This window comes from Oncorhynchus nerka, linkage group LG5 (assembly GCF_034236695.1).
Source record: "Oncorhynchus nerka isolate Pitt River linkage group LG5, Oner_Uvic_2.0, whole genome shotgun sequence".
NCBI lineage: Eukaryota > Metazoa > Chordata > Actinopteri > Salmoniformes > Salmonidae > Oncorhynchus > Oncorhynchus nerka.
In genome coordinates, this window is record NC_088400.1 from 20,576,517 (window position 1) to 20,595,290 (window position 18,774).

At 47.6% G+C, this 18,774-nt stretch overlaps 1 pseudogene; it reads right to left on the reverse strand.

Moving 5' to 3' along the window:
* Nucleotides 1-16,308: 16,308 nt before the first annotated feature.
* Nucleotides 16,309-18,569, reverse strand: LOC135571677 (RNA-binding protein 25-like; annotated as a pseudogene).
* Nucleotides 18,570-18,774: the final 205 nt, after the last annotated feature.

Genomic DNA, 18,774 nt, shown 5'->3' on the forward strand with positions numbered 1-18,774 from the left:
CAACAGCTCAGTGCTACTTCATTCTCCCCAGAAAGACAATCAACAGCTCAGGCCTTCATTCTCGACCCAGAGAGACTATCAACAGTTCTTCTTCAATCTCCCCCAGGGAGACTATCAACAGCTCAGTTCTCTTCAGGAGATTATCAACAGCTCACTCCTACCACAGATACATTCAGTCTACCTCCCCCAGGTAGACTATCAACAGCTCAGATCTATTTCATCCTCCCCCCAGAAAGATTGTCAACAGCTCAGTTGTACTTGATTCTTCCCCACAGAGACTATCAACAGCTCAGTTCAACATCATTCTCCACCGCAGAGCCTCTCAACAGTTCAGGTCTACTTCATTCTCAAAAAAGGGAGACTGTCAACAGCTCAGTTCTACTTCATTCTCTCCCCAGAGAGACTGTCAACACCTCAGGCCCAATTCATTCTCCAACCAGAGAGACTATCAACAGCTCAGTTCAACTTCATTCTCCCCCCAGGGAGACTATCAACAGCTCAGTTCTACTTCATTCCCCCCCAGAGAGACAATCAACAGCTCAGTTCTACTTCATTCCCCCCCAGGGAGATTATCAACAGCTCAATTCTACGTCATTCTCCTACCACAGATACAATCAACAGCTCAGTTCAACTTCATTCTCCCCCACTGAGACTATCAACAGCTCAGGCTCAATTCATTCTCGACCCACAGAGACTATCAACAGCTCAGTTCTTCTTCAATCTCCCCACAGGGAGACTATCAACAGCTCAGTGCTACTTCATTCCCCCCCCAGAGGGACAATCAACAGCTCAGTCCTACTTCATTCTCCTCCCACAGATACAATCAACAGCTCAGATCTACTTCATTCTCCCCCCAGGGAGATTATCAACAGCTCAATCTACGTCATTCTCCTACCACAGATACAATCAACAGTTCAGTGCTACCTCATTCTCCCCCAGAAAGACAATCAACAGCTCAGTTCAACTTCATTCTCCCCCCAGAGAGACTGTCAACACCTCAGGCCCAATTCATTCTCCAACCAGAGAGACTATCAAAGCTCAGTTCAACTTCATTCTCCCCCACAGAGACTATCAACAGCTCAGGCCCAATTCATTCTCGACCCACAGAGACAATCAACAGCTCAGTTCTTCTTCAATCTCCCCCAAGGGAGACTATCAACAGCTCAGTTCTACTTCATTCCCCCCCAGAGAGACAATCAACAGCTCAGTTCTACTTCATCCCCCCCCCCCCCCCCCAGGGAGATTATCAACAGCTCAATTCTACGTCATTCTCCTACCACAGATACAATCAACAGCTCAGTTCGACTTCAACCTCCCACAGACAGACAATCAACAGCTCAGTTCTACTTCATTCTCCTCCCACAGATACAATCAACAGCTCCGTTCTACTTCATTCTCCCCCCAGGGAGATTATCAACAGCTCAATCTACGTCATTCTCCTCCCACAGATACAATCAACAGCTCAGATCTACTTCATTCTCCCCCCAGGGAGATTATCAACAGCTCAATCTACGTCAGTCTCCTACCACAGGTACAATCAACAGTTCAGTGCTACCTCATTCTCCCCCAGAAAGACAATCAACAGCTCAGTTCAACTTCATTCTCCCCCCAGAGAGACTGTCAACACCTCAGGCCCAATTCATTCTCCAACCAGAGAGACTATCAAAGCTCAGTTCAACTTCATTCTCCCCCACAGAGACTATCAACAGCTCAGGCCCAATTCATTCTCGACCCACAGAGACAATCAACAGCTCAGTTCTTCTTCAATCTCCCCCCAGGGAGACTATCAACAGCTCAGTTCTACTTCATTCCCCCCCAGAGAGACAATCACCAGCTCAGTTCTACTTCATCCCCCCCAGGGAGATTATCAACAGCTCAATTCTACGTCATTCTCCACCACAGATACAATCAACAGCTCAGTTCGACTTCAACCTCCCACAGAGAGACAATCAACAGCTCAGTTCTACTTCATTCTCCCCCCAGGGAGACCATCAACAGCTCAGTTCTACTTCATTCTCCCCCAGAGAGACAATCAACAGCTCAGTTATTCTTCATTCTCCAACCACATATACAATCAACAGCTCAGTTCTACTTTATTCTCCCCCAAGGGAGACTATCAACAGCTCAGTTATTCTTCATTCTCCCCCCACAGATACAATCAACAAATCAGTTCTATTTCATCCCCCCCAGGGAGACTATCAACAGCTCAGTTCTACTTCATTCCCCCCCAGAGAGACAATCAACAGCTCAGTTCTACTTCATTCTCCCCCTGGGAGATTATCAACAGCTCAATCTACGTCATTCTCCTACCACAGATACAATCAACAGTTCAGTGCTACTTCATTCCCCCCCAGGGAGACTATCAACAGCTCAGTTCAACTTCATTCTCCCCCCAGAGAGACTGTCAACACCTCAGGCCCAATTCATTCTCCAACCAGAGAGACTATCAAAGCTCAGTTCTTCTTCAATCTCCCCCCAGGGAGACTATCAACAGCTCAGTTCTACTTCATTCTCCCCCCAGGTAGACTATCAATAGCTCAGATCTATTTCATCCTCCCCCCAGAAAGATTGTCAACAGCTCAGTTGTACTTGATTGTTCCCCACAGAGACTATCAACAGCTCAGTTCAACACCATTCTCCACCACAGAGACTCTCAACAGTTCAGGTCTACTTCATTCTCAAAAAAGGGAGACTGTCAACAGCTCAGTTCTACTTCATTCTCCCCCCAGAGAGACTGTCAACACCTCAGGCCCAATTCATTCTCCAACCAGAGAGACTATCAAAGCTCAGTTCTTCTTCAATCTCCCCCCAGGGAGACTATCAACAGCTCAGTTCTACTTCATTCCCCCCCAGAGGGACAATCAACAGCTCACTTCTACTTCATTCCCCCCCAGAGAGACAATCAACAGCTCAGTTCTACTTCATTCTCCCCCCAGGGAGATTATCAACAGCTCAATCTACGTCATTCTCCTACCACAGATACAATCAACAGCTCAGTGCTACTTCATTCTCCCCCAGAAAGACAATCAACAGCTCAGGCCCAATTCATTCTCGACCCAGAGAGACTATCAACAGCTCAGTTCTTCTTCAATCTCCCCCCAGGGAGACTATCAACAGCTCAGTTCTACTTCATTCTCCCCCCAGGGAGATTATCAACAGCTCAATCTACGTCATTCTCCTACCACAGATACAATCAACAGTACAGTGCTACTTCATTCTCCCCCCAGGTAGACTATCAATAGCTCAGATCTATTTCATCCTCCCCCCAGAAAGATTGTCAACAGCTCAGTTGTACTTGATTGTTCCCCACAGAGACTATCAACAGCTCAGTTCAACACCATTCTCCACCACAGAGACTCTCAACAGTTCAGGTCTACTTCATTCTCAAAAAAGGGACACTGTCAACAGCTCAGTTCAACTTCATTATCCCGCCAGACAGACTGTCAACACCTCAGGCCCAATTCATTCTCCAACCAGAGAGACTATCAAAGCTCAGTTCAACTTCATTCTCCCCCACAGAGACTATCAACAGCTCAGGCCCAATTCATTCTCGACCCACAGAGACTATCAACAGCTCAGTTCTTCTTCAATCTCCCCCCAGGGAGACTATCAACAGCTCAGTTCTACTTCATTCTCCCCCAGAGAGACAATCAACAGCTCAGTTCTACTTCATCTACCCCAAAGAGACAATCAACAGTTCAGATCTGCTTCATTCTCCCTCCTGTGAGACTATCAACAGCTCATTTGAACCTCATTCTCCCCCCACAGAGACAATCAACAGCCTAGTTCTACTTCATCTACCTAGAGAGACAATCAACAGTTCAGATCTGCTTCATTCTCCCCCCTGTGAGACTATCAACAGCTCAGTTGAACCTCATTCTCCCGCCACAGAGACTGTCAACAGCTCAGTACTACTTAATTCTTCCCCAAATAGAATATCAACACCTCAGTTCAACTTCATTCTGCCCCAGAGAGACAATCAACAGCTCAGTTCTACTTCAATCTCCCCCAATAGAGACTATCAACAGCTCAGATTTACTTCATTCTCCCCCACAGAGTCTATCAACAGCTCAGTGCTACTTCGTTCTCCACTCAGGGAGACTATTAACAGGTCAGGCCCAATTAATTCTCCACCCAGAGAGACTATCAACAGCTCAGATTTACTTCATTCTCCCCCACAGAGTCTATCAACAGCTCAGTTCAACTTTATTCTCCCCACACAGAGACTATCAACAGCTCAGTTCTATTTCATTCTCCCCCCAGGGAGACAATCAACAGCTCAATTATTCTTCATTCTCCCCCCAGGGAGACAATCAACAGCTCAGTTCTACTTCATTCTCCCCCACAGAGACTATAAACAACTCAGTTCTACTTCATTTTCACAAAAGGGAGACTATCAACAGCTCAGTTCCACCTCATTCTCCTTCACAGAGACTATCAACATCTCAGGTCTACTTCATCCTCCCCCCAGAGAGACTATCAACAGCTCAGTTCTACTTAAATCTCCCCCCAGAGAGACTATCAACATCTCAGTTCTACTTCATTCTCCTCACAGAGACTATTGTTGTGTATTTGGCTATGCCGGATTAAGTGATATGACATGCTATTCTATAAAATAATTTCTCTGTAATTAATATTACCTGATAAAGCTAATCAGGTAAATGTAGTTAACTAGAAAGTTGGGGAACCACGAAATAATGTTTATAGAGCTGTTATCTTCCGAATATACTCTTAAAGACCTAGTAATCTTTTACATCAATAGCAGTCAATATTTAATCGTCACTTCATTCAGTCTCATCTGAAAGTTGTAAATTCTTGGTTATTTTCATGAACCCTGGCTAACAAGTTGAATCAGCAGTACAAAATGTGGTTTAATTATTTATTTACTAAATACCTAACTAATCATACAGAATTACATCTGCACAGAATGGATCGTACCTTGATTACAAATGATGTCATAAAGAAAATGTCCCTGGTGGACGGAACATATATGACAGCTGGTTACACAAAGAGAGGGGGGTTGGGTTTGAGTGAAAAAGCGGGAAGACTGAGTGACAAAGGGAGGAGCTATGCTATCGTAAATACAGTATCTTATGCATTCTAAATTACCGCCCATTTGAAAAGGAAAATGCAATAAATATTTACTCTGAGCTGCGCTTCGGTAGATTGGTCGTAGATCATAGGCCGGGTGGTCCAGCATGGATCTCTGGTCCTCTAAAGACTGTCTAGTGGAGAACTTAAGCGTGGTAGAATGGATACTCTGTCCGTCCTCTCCTAGCCCACTTGTAGCGGGCGGAGGGGGTAGCACTTCTTTAGTGAATAAGAGTTCAAAGTTCATACCAAGTTACCATACATTAAGCTCATGCTATATTCTGGCTAGTATAGTCGAAATTCATCCTTCCGGCGTGTAGTTTGTCACCTTCACATTGAAATTCGATGCCAATTTCATTAGGGTCTTGCTAATGTTGGCTTAGTTCTGTAGGTGATCTTTGTCATTTCAACGTGGGGCCTGCCAGTCCGCACGTCCTTGGAACAGGTTATTATCTGAGCCCTTTTAACGTAGGACCGTCACCCTACCGTCCTCGGAACAGAAAGTTACATTTTTGTAAACAGGTTTATATGGTGGTGAAAGAAGGGCATATTTCATAGTTTTACAACCCATGTCTGTTCACTTGGGCGGGGCCTCTGAGTCAGCAGAGTGGTGTTCTTCTGACAAACCGTTCTCTCTTTAAGAAGCTAAAAATCACAAATAGTTTCATATTTAAACATTTAAATTGCACAACAATTCCATGTGAATCTGATAGAATCTGTGTAGATTTTCCAAGATACAGTTTATGTCGTCCTATAATCAATAATCATGTCTCAGACGCCAACTGAACTGACATCATATTTATTCAGTCCCAACGCATATTTTCAACTGGTTTGTCACGCCAGGTAGGAGACCTGCGCAAACTCCCTGTGCTTACCGGGGGGCTAGAGAGACCGGGCAGGCACCATGTTATGCAGTGGTGCGCAAGGTGTCCCCAGTGCAGGTGCATAGCTCGGCTCCTTGTAGGCCGGGCTAGATTGAGCGTCGACCGAGAGTATTCAACCAGGTAAGGTTGGGCAGGCTCGGTGCTCAAGAGCTCCAGTGTGCCTGCACGGTCTGGTCTATCCAGTACCACCTCCACACCCCAGCCCTCCGGTAGCAGCTCCCCGCACCAGGCTTCCTGTGCGTGTCCTCGGCCCAGTACCACCAGTGCCAGCACCACGCATCAGGCCTACAGTGCGCCTCGCCTCTCCTGCGCTGTCGGAGTCTCCCGCCTCTCCTGCGCTGTCGGAGTCTCCCGCCTCTCCAGCGCTGTCGGAGCCTTTCTCCTCTCCTGCGCTACCGGAGTCTCCTGTCTGTTCAGTGCAGCCAGAGCTGTCAGCCTGCATGGAGCAGTCAGAGCTGTCAGCCTGCATGGAGCAGTCAGAGCTGTCAGCCTGCATGGAGCAGTCAGAGCTGTCAGTCTGCATGAAGCAGCCAGAGCTGTCAGTCTGCAAGGAGCTGTCAGTCTGCAAGGAGCTGCCAGCCTGCATGGAGCAGGCAGAGCTGCCAGTCTGCATGGAGCAGTCAGAGCTGTCAGTCTGCATGGAGCAGTCAGAGCTGTCAGTCTGCATGGAGCAGTCAGAGCTGTCAGTCTGCATGGAGCAGTCAGAGCTGTCAGTCTGCATGGAGCAGCCAGAGATGTCAGTCTGCATGAAGCAGCCAGAGCTGTCAGTCTGCAAGGAGCTGCCAGTCTGCAAGGAGCTGCCAGTCTGCAAGGAGCTGCCAGTCTGCAAAGAGCTGCCAGTCTGCAAGGAGCAGCCAGTCTGCACGGAGCCGCCAGAGCTGCTAGTCTGCATGGAGCAGTCAGAGCTGTCAGTCTGCATGGAGCAGCCAGAGCTGTCAGTCTGCATGAAGCAGCCAGAGCTGTCAGTCTGCAAGGAGCTGCCAGTCTGCAAGGAGCTGCCAGTCTGCAAGGAGCTGCCAGTCTGCAAAGAGCTGCCAGTCTGCAAGGAGCTGCCAGTCTGCACGGAGCCGCCAGAGCTGCTAGTCAGCATGGAGCAGTCAGAGCCGCCAGTCAGCATGGGTCAGACAGATTCTTCCAGATCTGCCAGTCAGCCAGATTCTTCCAGATCTGCCAGTCAGCCAGAATCTTCCAGATCTGCCAGTCAACCAGGCTCTTCCAGATCTGCCAGTCAACCAGGCTCTTCCAGATCTGCCAGTCAGCCAGACTCTTCCAGATCTGCCAGTCAGCCGGGATCTGCCAGAACTGCCAGTCAGCCAGGATCTGCCAGTCAGCCAGGATCCGCCAGTCAGCCAGGATCTGCCAGTCAGCCAGGATCTGGTGGATCCATCAACCTGCCTGAGCTTCCTTTCACTCCTGAGCTTCCTTTCACTCCTGAGCTTCCTTTCACTCCTGAGCTTCCTTTCACTCCTGAGCTTCCCCTCAGTCCCGAGCTTCACCTCAGTCCCGATCTGCTCCTCAGTCTAGTGGGGTTCTGGGTGAGGACTACTAGGCCATGGTTGGCGGCGATGGTGGACTATCTAGGGACGCAAGGAGAGGGGACTAAGACATTTACTGAGTGGGGTCCACGTCCCGCGCCGGAGCCGCCACCATGGACAGACGCCCACCCGGACCCTCCCTATTGATTTGAGGTGCGTTCGGGAGTCCGCACCTTGGGGGGGGGGTTCTGTCACGCCCTGGTCTAAGTATTTTGTGTTTTTCTTCATGTATTGGGTCAGGCCAGGGTGTGGCATGGAGTTTTTGTATTTTGGTGTGTTTTGTCTTGGGGTTTTGGCGTGTATTGTATTGGGATTGTAGCTAGTGGGGTTATCTAGCAAAGTCTATGGCTGTCTGGAGTGGTTCTCAATCAGAGGCAGGTGTTTATCGTTGTCTCTGATTGGGAACCATATTTAGGCAGCCATATTCTTTGAGTTTGTCGTGGGTGATTGTCCTGAGTGTCTTGATGTCCTTGTTTGATGTTAGTTGACACAAGTATAGGCTGTTTTCGGTTTTCGTTTCGTTTATTGTTTTGTAGTGTTCGTGTTTAGTCATGTTTACGTTTGTTTAAATAAACATGGATCGCAATCGACATGCTGCAGTTTGGTCCGACTCTCCTTCACCATATGAAAACCGTGACATGGTTGGATTACCAAAATATGGTTCTGTTTCCCATCTTTTGATGTCACCAGACTCTCTCTCAATTTTTACAAAGGGATTTTCAAAAGTCACATCGGTAGGGTAGAGAGAGGAAAAAGAGGAAAGGTATTTATGGGGGTCATAAACCTCCCCCTCAGGCCAACGTCATGACACTATCAAAAGCTCAGTTCTACTTCATTCTCCCCACAGAGAGATGATCAACATCTCAGTTCTACTTCATTCTGCCCCACACAGAGACAATCAACAGCTCAGTTCTACTTCATTCTGCCCCACACAGAGACAATCAACAGCTCAGTTCTACTTCATTCTCCCCACACAGACACTATCAACAGCTCAGTGCTACTTAAATCTCCCCCCACAGAGACTATCAACAGCTCAGTACTACTTTATTCTCACAAAAGGGAAACATTCAACAGCTCTGTTCTACTTTACTCATACTCCAGAAAGATTGTCAACAGCTCAGTTCTACTTCACCCCCACCCCATAGACTATCAACAGGTCAGGCAAAAGTCTCTCTGGGGGGAGTTTGAATTTTGCCTGACCTGTTGATAGTCTCTATGGGGGAGAATGAAGTAGCACTGAGATGTTGATAGTCTCTGTGTGGGGACAATGAAGTAGAACTGAGCTGTTGATAGTCTCTCTGGGGGGAGTTTGAATATCAACAGCTCAGTTCTACTTCATTGTCCCCACACAGAGACTATCAACATCTCAGTGCTACTTCATTCTCCCCCATTTAGACTATCAACAGCTCAGTTCTACTTCATTGTCCCCACACAGAGACTATCAACAGCTCAGTTCTACTTCATTCTCCCCCAGAGAGATAATCAGCTCAGTTCTATTTCATTCTACCCCCAGGGACACCATCAACAGCTCTGTTCTACTTCATTCTTCCCCAAGAGAGACTGTAAACAGCTCAGTTCTACTTAATTTTCCCCCATAGAGACTAACAGCTCAGGCCCAATTCATTCTCCCCACAGAAAGATTATCAGCAGCTCAGTTCAATGTCATTCTCTCCCCACAGAGACTATCAACAGCTCAGTTCTACTTCATTCTCCCCCAGAGATACTATCAACAGCTCAGTTCTACTTCATTCTCCCCCCACAGAGACGATCTGTCATTCTCCCCCTACAGAGAGTATTTGTTATTGTGTAATATCATACGGATGAGACACTATCACTGATCACAGGCCTGTTTAAACACAATTAGACACAGACAGGATGGGTCTCAAATAGCACCCTATTCCCATTAGTCCCTGGTCAAATGTAGTGCACTGTATAGGGGATAGGGAGCCATTTGAGAAGCAGAGACAGTCAGTGTCCCTGTGGTACAGGCCTGCTGGGGCGTCTCACTGTGTTGTGCAACCAGCCTGCAGAGCACAGCATGATCAACCAACAGTACTAAAGAGATACAGTACTAAACACAGCCATCCATTAACTAACAGACCCTAACAGTTTAACTGCCTCAAACTGTTAACCACCATTAACTGGAGCTGGATTCAATAAAGTGTCCAGTCTCCAGTGTAGCAACCCTGGAAGAATAGTAAAGAAAAATTGAAGACGAGAGAGGGGAAAAGAAATTGAGAGGGAGAGAAAAATAGTATGGTAGAATGACGCAGAAGCATCAGGCGGATAATGTGTGTGTGTGTGTGTGTGTGTGTGTGTGTGTGTGTGTGTGTGTGTGTGTGTGTGTGTGTGTGTGTGTGTGTGTGTGTGTGTGTGTGTGTGTGTGTGTGTGTGTGTGTGTGTGTGTGTGTGTGTGTGTGTGTGTGTGTGTGTGTGTGTTAATCTGTGTGTTTGTTGTTGTTAGAGTAGGGAATCTTTGGCAGGTAGACCAGACAACCACAGCCCCAGAGCCCACCTGTGTACCGATACTACAGTGTTACCGTGTCAAAACCACAGAGAGTCAGCAATGCACGTCAGGGAGGGAGAGTGTAAAGGAGAAAGAGAGGGAGAGAGTAAAGGAGTAAGAGATGGAGAGAGTAAATGAGTAAGAGATGGAGAGAGTAAAGGAGTAAGAGATGGAGAGAGTAAAGGAGTAAGAGATGGAGAGAGTAAAGGAGTAAGAGATGGAGAGAGTAAAGGAGTAAGAGAAGGAGAGAATAAATGAGTAAGAGAGGGAGAGAATAAATTAGTTAGAGGGAGAGAGTAAAGGAGTAAGAGATGGAGAGAGTAAAGGAGTAAGAGAAGGAGAGAATAAATGAGTAAGAGAAGGAGAGAATAAATTAGTAAGAGAGGGAGAGAGTAAAGGAGTAAGAGATGGAGAGGGTAAAGGAGTAAGAGAAGGAGAGAATAAATGAGTAAGAGAGGGAGAGAGTAAATGAGAAAGAGAGGGAGAGAATATTCTAGAAGGAGAGCGGGGAGGGAGAGAGAGAGGGAGGGATTGTTTCGTCACCACTGCCAGTTGCCAGTTATCCTCCCTCACCTCATCCCTCCATCCCTCCCTCAGTAACATTTCCCTCAGTGGCCAATTATCACTAATTAAAATCCTCACCACAAACCTAACAAACACCCTCGCCCCTCTCCTCCAATACCTCTCCCTCCTCATCTACACATCTCCTTTACCTGTTTTCTTTCTCCCATTTCCCTCTTCCACTTAGCCTATCTATCTCCTTTCTTCCCTCTCCTCTCTTTTGCTTCCTCTCTCTTCTTCTCCTCAGTTTATAGATTATATTACTAAAATAATGTGCATATCTGCTCATCGAAAATCTAATTCCAAAATCATGGGTATTAATATGGAGTTGGTCCCCCTCTTTGCTGCATTAACAGACACCACTCTTCTGGGAAGGCTTTCCACTAGATGTTGGAACATTGCTGAGGGGACTTGCTGCCATTCAGTCACAAGAGCATTAGTGAGTTTGGGCGCTGATATTGGGCGATTAGGCCTGGCTCGCAGTCAGCGTTCCAATTCATCTCAAAAGGGTTCGATGGGGTTGAGGTCAGGGCTCTGTGCAGGCCAGTCAAGTTATTCCATACCGATCTCGACAAACCATTTCTATATGGACCTCGCTTTGTGCACAGGAGTATTGTAATGCTGAAATAGGAAAAGGCCTTCCCCAAACTGTTGCCACAAAGTTGGAATCATATAGAATGTCATTGCATGCTGTAGCATTAAGATTTCCCTTCATTGAAATTAAGGGGCCTATCCCGAACCATGAAAACAGACCCAGACCATTTTTCATTCCTTCTCCACCAAACTTTACAGTTGGCACTATGCATTTGGGGCAGGTAGCTTTCTCCTGGCACCTGCCAAACCCAGATTTGCATGATTCATCACTCTATCACTCTAATGGTGGCGAGCTTTACAACACTCCAGCCGACGCTTGGCGTTGTGCATGGTGATCTGAGGCGTGTGTGCGGCTGCTCTGCCATGGACACCCATTTAATGAAGGTCCCTATGAACAGTTCTTGTGCTGACATTGCTTCCAGAGGCAATTTGGAACTAAGTAGTGAGTGTTGCAACCGAGGACAGACGACAGACAATTATTATAATTTTTTAAACTTCATTCTCACCCACAGAGAGACTATCAACAGCTCAGTTCTACTTCATTCTCACCACCCCCCACAGAGACTATCAACAGCTGAGTTCTACTTCCTTCTCACCCACAGAGAGACTGTCAACAGCTCAGTTCTACTTCATTCTAACCACACAGAGACTATCAACATCTCAGTGCTTCTTCATTCTCCCCCATAGAGACTATCAACAGCTCAGTTCTACTTCATTCTTCCCCGCATAGACTATCAACAGCTCAGTTCTACTTCATTCTACCCACACAGAGACTATCAACAGCTCAGTTCTACTTCATGCTCCCACAGAAGTGGAAGCACAGAAGCAAACAGAACAAAACGGGTATAAACATACTTTTATTTGACCAATAGAAACTCTTGTTCACAACTGTTGGACTAACGATGACACCTTATATCAGTTAGATGTAGGCAAGAATGTGCAAGGCGGTATTGATGTGTTACTGTATGTCACCTGAAATTTGTCTGTCAACCTTTGTGCACCTATGCTGTAAACTTTCATTCATAGGCTAGGTTATAGCAACCTCATGATGGGTATAGGGAAAATTCTAGTGTCATGTAGTAGCCTAAACCTATAACTGTTACATTGAACTCTGTGAATGTAATATGAATGAGAGTCATCCAATATGTTGTAATAGAAATAAGGCCATGCGCATGAAAAAAATATAGTCCTCCCTCTTAACCGGCATTGTCCACCACTGCTGTACTTACAGTTAACCAGGGCAGCTCTAGGGGGGCAGAAATTTGATGAACTGACTTGTTGGAAAGATGGCATCTTATGACAGTGCCACGTTGAAAGTCACTGAGCTCATCAGTAAGGTCATTCTACTGCCAATGTTTGTCTATGGAGATTGCATGGCTGTGTGTTCGATTTTGTACACGTGTTAGCAACGGGTGTGGCTGAATTAGCCGAATCCAATCATCTGAAGTGGTGTCCACATACATTTGTATATATAGTGTATATCCCTCTGTTATTGACATGATAGTTACTTGTGTATTGACTATGGAGACATAACTAAAGCTAAAGATGCACTATGGAGGTGTAATGAATACAAGGGGAGACACAGAGCTGGTTTCAAGCGCAGGGCGCAGCAGGTGCTTAATTGTAAAGGTCCACAGGAGGTAGCTGGGTCCAGGGGCAGGCAGAAGGTCATACACACGGGGTCCAAAAAGGCAACAGTACAAGCAGGGAAAAGGCTTGTAACGTAGTATGGGAGATCAGGCAATAGGTTGATAACAGGAAATCCGACAGGCTAAAGTACAGGCAGGCTAAAGTACAGGCAGGGAATAGGCAAATGGTGTCGTTAGTGAGGCAGGCAAAAACTATCATACATGGGAGGAGTAAATCACGGGAAAAACAAAAGATGTGTGTCACAAAACAAACAATACCTCACAGTGACGGGGTGCAAAGAACTGAACTGAATAGTGTGATAATGACATACAGGTGTGCGAGCAGGTGATCAGAATTCAGGTGATTGGGATCTGAAGAGTGAGCTGAATTCAGGGGATCTATGTGTTTGAGAGTGTGAGCTGGAAAGTGAGCTGCATTCAAGAGAGCTTTGTGTTTGAGAGTGTGAGTTGGAAGCAGATGGAGGAGTGAGATGGGGTGGCAGGGTAGCCTAGTGGTTAGAGCGTTGGTCTAGTATCCAAAATGTTGCAAGTTCAAGTCTCCGAAATGACAAGGTACGAATCTGTCGTTGCACCCCTGATCAAGGCAGTTAACCCACTGTTCTTAGGCTGTCATTATAAATAAGAATTTGTTCTTAACTGACTTGCCTAGTTAAATAAAGGTAAAAATAAATAAATGGATCGTTAAGTCTTCATCTAGCTAATGCTGCATTTAGACGAGGGAAGCAAAAATCATCATACCAGTCGGTATGGGACAAGAAAGATGTTCACGGCAATAAGCAAGCCAGCATGACAGTATGCATTCAGTAAACAAACAGTATAAATCAACATCTGGTAGAACACAACACTATGGCAAAAGTTAAAATATTTTAACTTTGGAAGAAAGTCCTGTCAACAGTGACGGCTGATGGCATTTATCATCGTACTCTCATTGAAAACAATGACATCCGGTTTGCCGTCTCCCTCTCACCATGTAAACACTGCATAACAGCAGATCTGTTGCTCGAGATGTTGCTTTATACACCAGCTTCCATGCTGGGTAGTGGTGTTGCTTTATACTGCAGCTTCCATGCTGGGTAGTGGTGTTGCTTTATACTGCAGCTTCCATGCTGGGTAGTGGTGTTGCTTTATACTGCAGCTTCCATGCTGGGTAGTGGTGTTGCTATATACTGCAGCTTCCATGCTGGGTAGTGGTGTTGCTATATACTGCAGCTTCCATGCTGGGTAGTGGTGTTGCTTTATACTGCAGCTTCCATGCTGGGTAGTGGTGTTGCTTTATACTGCAGCTTCCATGCTGGGTAGTGGTGTTGCTATATACTGCAGCTTCCATGCTGGGTAGTGGTGTTGCTATATACTGCAGCTTCCATGCTGGGTAGTGGTGTTGCTATATACTGCAGCTTCCATGCTGGGTAGTGGTGTTGCTTTATACTGCAGCTTCCATGCTGGGTAGTGGTGTTGCTATATACTGCAGCTTCCATGCTGGGTAGTGGTGTTGCTATATACTGCAGCTTCCATGCTGGGTAGTGGTGTTGCTTTATACTGCAGCTTCCATGCTGGGTAGTGGTGTTGCTTTATACTGCAGCTTCCATGCTGGGTAGTGGTGTTGCTTTATACTGCAGCTTCCATGCTGGGTAGTGGTGTTGCTATATACTGCAGCTTCCATGCTGGGTAGTGGTGTTGCTTTATACTGCAGCTTCCATGCTGGGTAGTGGTGTTGCTTTATACTGCAGCTTCCATGCTGGGTAGTGGTGTTGCTTTATACTGCAGCTTCCATGCTGGGTAGTGGTGTTGCTTTATACTGCAGCTTCCATGCTGGGTAGTGGTGTTGCTTTATACTGCAGCTTCCATGCTGGGTAGTGGTGTTGCTTTATACTGCAGCTTCCATGCTGGGTAGTGGTGTTGCTATATACTGCAGCTTCCATGCTTTAAATGTAACCTTTATTCAACTAGGCAAGTCATTAAAGAACAAATTCTTATTTACAATGATGGCCTACCAGGGAACAGTAGGTTAACTGTCTTGTTCAGGGGCAGAACAACAGATTTTTACCTTGTCAGCTTGGGGATTTAATCAAGCAACCTTTCTGATACTGGCCCAACGCTCAAGGCTACCTGCGGCCCCAGTGGTAATTGCTTTGTACTGCAGGCTCCATGCTGGGTAGTGGTGAATGTCTTTTTAAACTCTCTGTTTATGAAATTATTTCTGGTCCTTTTACCGTTGTGATTTTGTTCCTCTCCTCCCCCTTGTATCTCTCTCTCTCTCTCTCTCTCTCTCTCTCTCTGTCTCTCCTTGGAGAGTTGTTGAGCTTAACTCCTCTCCTCAAGAGGGAGCTGAGGGGCCCTCTGGGCTTTCAGGAGCAGAGCTTTCTTTGTGCCAAAGCCTGGGCCTGGATTTAGTGCCCTGTCTGCTTCAATGAGCACCAACTGAGGCCTGACACCCAGAGGGTGGCATAGAATGGGAGTTAAAAAGGAGAGAGACAGATGGGAGCGAAGAGAAAGGAAGGGAAGAGAATGGACATTTTGAATAAAAAGCGATCGCAGTGACTCACAGGTAAGAATTCAGAGAGTGTCCAGGACAGAGCGGAGGTGTCAGGGGGATGAAAGTGACACAAAAACAGGCCGGTTGAATCGCTAGGACAATAGGAGGATTATGGCACAATGGAAAATTAGGAGTGGGTGTTACAAGATCATATGGCGTATCAACTATGCATCATGTCCAACTCTCTCCTTTCATTCCTTTATCTCCCTTTACCCCTTCTCTCCACTCTCTCCCTCTCTCTCCCCATCTCTCTCTCTTTCTCTCTCTCCCTCTCTCTCCTCTCTCTCCCCATCTCTCTCTTTCTCTCTCTCCCTCTCTCTCTCTCCTCTCTCTTCCCCCTCTCTGTCTATTCCCCATCTCTCTCCACTATCTCCCTGTCTCTCACCTCTCTCACTATCTTTCCCTCTCTCTCTGTCTCTCTCCCTTCTTTCTCACTCACTCCTATCTCTCCAATCTCTCTCTCTGTCTCGATCACGACTCTCTCTCCACACTCTCTTTTTCCCCTATCTCATCTCCCCCTCTCTTTCTCTCCTTTCTCTCTCTCTTTCTTTCCCCTCTTTCTCTATCTCAAACCCCTCACTCTCTTCACCCCCTCTCACTCTTTCTATCCCTTCTTTCTCTCGCCCCTCCCTCGCTCTCTCTCCCTCTCACTCCCCATCTCTCTCTCTTTCTCCTCCTCTCCCATCTCTCCCTCTCTCTCTCCCCCTTTCTCTCTCCCCCTCTCTCCCCCTCTCTCACTCTCCCCTTTCTCTCCACCGTCTCTCTCTTTCACTCTCTCTTTCCCCTCTCTCTCTATTCCCCATCTCTCTCTTCTCCTATTCTCCCTCTCTCTCTCCCGCTCTCTCTCTCACCTCTCTCTTTCCTCCTCTCTCTCTCTCTCTCTCTTTCTCTCTCTCTCTCCAGCTCTTTCTCTCCCCCTCCATCTTTTCTATTTCCCCCTCTCTCCCACTCGCTCTCTCTCTCTCTCTTTTTACCCTCTCACTTGCTCTCTCTCTCTCTCTCTCTCCTTCGCGCTCTCTCTCTATCTGTCCTCTCACTCTCTAGCTTTCTCACCCTCTCTCTCTCTCTCTTTCTCTCCCTCTTTCTCAATCCTCTTTCTATCCTCTCTCTCTCTCCCTCTAGCTCTCTCTCCCCTCACTCTCTTGCCTCTCTCGCTCTCTGTCTCTCTCTCTCCTCACTCTCTCTCTTTCTCCCTCTATCTCTCTCTTTCTCCCCTCTTTACTTCTCACTCCCCCTCTCTCTTCCCTCTCTCCCGCCTCCCCCTCTCCTCTCATTCTCTTTCCCTCTCTCTGTCTCTCTCCCTTCTTTCTCACTCCTATCTCTCTCTCCAATCTCTCTCTCTCACTCTTTCTCCTCTCTCTCTCTCTCTCTCCCCTCATTCTCCTCTATTTCTCTCTCCCCACTCTCTCTCTCCCCTCCCTTTCTCCCCTTTCTCTCTCTCCCTCTCTCTTTCTCTCTCTCTCTCCTCCTCTTTCTCTCCTATCTCTCTCACTCTCTCTATCCCTTCTGTCTCCCCTCTTTCTCTCTCTCTCTCTCTCTCTTCCCCTCTCTCTCTTCACCCCTCTCACTCTCTCTATCCCTTCTTTCTCTCACACCTCCCTCTCCCTTTCTCCCCCTCTCTCTCCCCCTTTCTCTATCCCCCTTTCTCCCCCTCTCTCCCACATCTCTCTATATTCCCCATCTCTCTCTTCTCCCTCTCTCTCTCCCATTCTCTTTCTCCCCTCTCTATCACTTTCCCTTCTATCGCTCTCATCTCTCTCACCCTTCTCTTTCCTCCTCTCTCTCTCTCTCTCTCTCCAGCTCTTTCTCTCCCCCTCCGTCTTTTCTCTCATCCCCCTCTCTCTCCCGCTCTCCCCCTCTCTCTCTCTCTCTCTCTCTCTCTCTCTCTCTCTCTCACTCACTCTCTCTCCCCTCACCCCCCCTCTTTCTCTCTCTCCTCTTTCTCTCTCCTCTCTCCCATCTCTCTCCCCATCTATCCCTTCTTTCTCTCCCCCTCCCTCTATCATCTCCAACCACTCTCTCTCCACTCTCTCTCTCCGCTCTCTCTCGCCCCCTCTCTCTCTATCCCCCTCTCTCTCTCTCTCTCTCACCCGTCTCTCTTTCCCCTCTCTCTCCCCTCTTTCTCTCTCCCCTCTTTCTCTCTCGCTTTCTACCCTCTCTCTCGTCTCTCTCCTCTCTCTCACCCCTTCTCACTCTCTCTATCCCTTCTTTCTCTCGCACCTCCCTCTCTCTCTCACTCTCTCTCCCCCTTTCTCTCTCCCCCTTCTCTCCCCCATCTCTCTATATTCCCCATCTCTCTCTTCTCCCTCTCTCTCTTTCTTCCCTCTCTCTCACTTTCCCCTCTATCGCTCTCCCCTCTCTCATCTCTCACCCCTCTCTTTCCTCCTCTCTTTCTCTCTCTCTCTCCAGCTCTTTCTCTCCCCCTCCGTCTTTCTCTCTTTCCCCCTCTCTCTCTCCGCTCTCCTCTCTCTCTCCTTCCTCCTCTCTCTCTCTCTTTCTACCCTCTCTCTCATACTCTCTCTCCTCCTCTCTCTCTCTTTCTACCCTCTCTCTCATTCTCTCTCTCCCCTCCCTCTCTCTCTCTCTCTCTCTCTCTCCTCTCCCTCTCTCTCTCTCTCTCTTTCTCTCCCTCTCTCATCTCCAACCACTCTCTCTCCACTCTCTCTCTCCGCTCTCTCTCGCCCCCTCTCTCTCTATCCCCCTCTCTCTCTCTCTCTCTCTCTCTCTCACCCGTCTCTCTTTCCCCTCTCTCTCCCCTCTTTCTCTCTCCCCTCTTTCTCTCTCGCTTTCTACCCACTCACTCGTCTCTCTCCTCTCTCTCACCCCTTCTCACTCTCTCTATCCCTTCTTTCTCTCGCACCTCCCTCTCTCTCTCCTCTCTCTCCCCCTTTCTCTCTCCCCCTTCTCCCCCTCTCCCCCATCTCTCTATATTCCCCATCTCTCTCTTCTCCCTCTCTCTCTTTCTCCCCTCTCTCTCACTTTCCCCTCTATCGCTCTCCCCTCTCTCATCTCTCACCCCTCTCTTTCCTACTCTCTTTCTCTCTCTCTCTCCAGCTCTTTCTCTCCCCCTCTGTCTTTTCTCTCTTTCCCCCCTCTCTCTCCGCTCTCCTCTCTCTCTCTTTCTACCCTCTCTCTCATACTCTCTCTCCTCCTCTCTCTCTCTCTTTCTACCCTCTCTCTCATTCTCTCTCTCCCCTCCCTCTCTCTCTCTCTCTCTCTCTCCCTCTCCCTCTCTCCCTCACTCTCTCTCTCTCTTTCTCTCCCTCTCTCATCTCCAACCGCTCTCTCTCCACTCTCTCTGCTCTCTCTCGCCCCCTCTCTCTCTATCCCCTCTTTCTCCTCTCTCTCCCCCTCTCTCTCTCTCACCCCTCTCTCTTTCCCCTCTCTCTCCCTCCTCTCTTGCTTTCTACCCTCTCTCTAT